The sequence below is a fragment of the Penaeus japonicus genome, unplaced genomic scaffold, assembly GCF_977035675.1.
Source record: "Penaeus japonicus unplaced genomic scaffold, GWHDUDI00000001_assembly GWHDUDI00000021, whole genome shotgun sequence".
Taxonomy (NCBI): domain Eukaryota; kingdom Metazoa; phylum Arthropoda; class Malacostraca; order Decapoda; family Penaeidae; genus Penaeus; species Penaeus japonicus.
In genome coordinates, this window is record NW_028234423.1 from 25887486 (window position 1) to 25889533 (window position 2048).

Below are 2048 nucleotides of genomic sequence, written 5' to 3' on the forward strand. Positions count from 1 at the left end.
GACATTATCATCATCTTTGGTAGTAGTTGTAATATTGTTATTATCATTATTAGTGATAGTATTTTATGATTATTATTTTCATCATTATAATCATGTCGTTTGCTTTATTGGCATATATCATTATATCAGCATTTTCCTATTATCATCCGTATCATTATTGTTATTACTCCCATTATTATCCTTACGATTGTATCTCTATTATTTTATTATCATTGTCAATCCCATTATCATATTTAATTATCTTTCTTTTTCTTATGATGATTATTCTTTTTTTTTTATATCCTTATTCAATCATTTTTAGCATCGTATTTATTATTCTATTATTGTTAACATTTCCACAACAACTTAATCTTAACTATTATTTTCATAATATCCTTTATCATTATCTTTGCCGTTATCACTAGTTATAGCAGTAGCAGCTGTGCTTGCATGAGGGATACAGACACTTGCAAGCGCAATAATAATAATGATAACAGGTAATATTAATAATGGTATAAAAGTAAGGAAACCCAATAATTTTTAAGTTTCCCCTTTACCATAACAGTTTTCTGTGATACTTTGTGTTTACTAAGTAAAGCGACCGAACAACACGTCACATGTATTCAATGATATGTAATGGTGATAATGAATATAATATTACCTATAATTATAACGATGATAGCAATGATAGTGATGATAGTTAAGATAAGGATGATGGTGATGATGATGATAATAATAGTAATAATAATAATGATAATGATAATAATAATAATAATAATAATAATAATAATAATAATGATAATAGTCATAATAATAATAATGATAATGATAACAATAATGATAATAACAGTAATAATAATGTAAGAAAAAGATATCAATGAGTTGCCATAATAATAATAATGATAATGATAACAATAATGATAATAACAGTAATAATAATGGTAACAATGATGCCTATGATAATCACCATCATCATCCTCAATATCATCACCATTATCACCATCGTCACCAGCATTTTAATTATCATCATAACTACAACAAGTACTACTACCACTACCACCACTCTTATTGCCCTTACTAATATTTCTATAACTCCAACTATCATAACGACCAAGAGAATGATTTTATTTAGACGGACCCAGATTAAATCCCATTCATATATCTGAACAGTATTCTATTTTCATATATTTAGCAACTCTCTCATCAACACATCTACGATCGTAAACACATTCTAGAATACGAGGAAATCGTTAGTGTTGGATGCTGTATCGGCGATATCAACTGTAATATTTAGATAAAAGCTTTTGAATGTAGTTTGTTGTTGAATGTTTAATGAATGGAATAGAGGGAAATGCGCAATATCGTGAGAATAAATGATAATGAAGATAAAGGTATTTGGAATTAGTAATATATTATTAATGTTACGATTATGATGGCGGTGATGGTGGCTAAAGCTAATCATAACTATGATAATGATATAAGCTTTAAGAGTAATAGTGTCGACAATAACTTGTGGTAGCGATGGTGGTAGTTACATTAACCACAGTTATTATCATTATGATAATGACGATAGTAATAATGATAAGAAAATTAACAGCAGATATAAAAATAATCAGGTCAAACATGAAAGGCATATTGTGAGTATAACAATCATAGCAACAAGCTAAGGAAATGAAAATGAATCCAATAACACTATGATTATAATACTGTAATCCATGATGATAATAGTTTCATAAATCAAGGTAATAATGTGATGATAAATACATATTAAGGATCATTAATGATGACAACGATGATAATGATAGTCATGGTAATGATAATGATATGAAGGCCAATAACAACAATTATAGTAATAAAAACGGCAACAATGATATTATAATGAGAATGATGTTGATAATGATGATAAAAGGAATTGTTACAATGATGCTAATAATTCTAACAATAATAACCAATGATGAGTATAATGTTATGGTAATACTAACAAAGAAATCATATTGACAATGACAATGATAATACTAACAATAATGGTGATAATGCTAGCAGTGATAATATCATTATCTTTATGATGA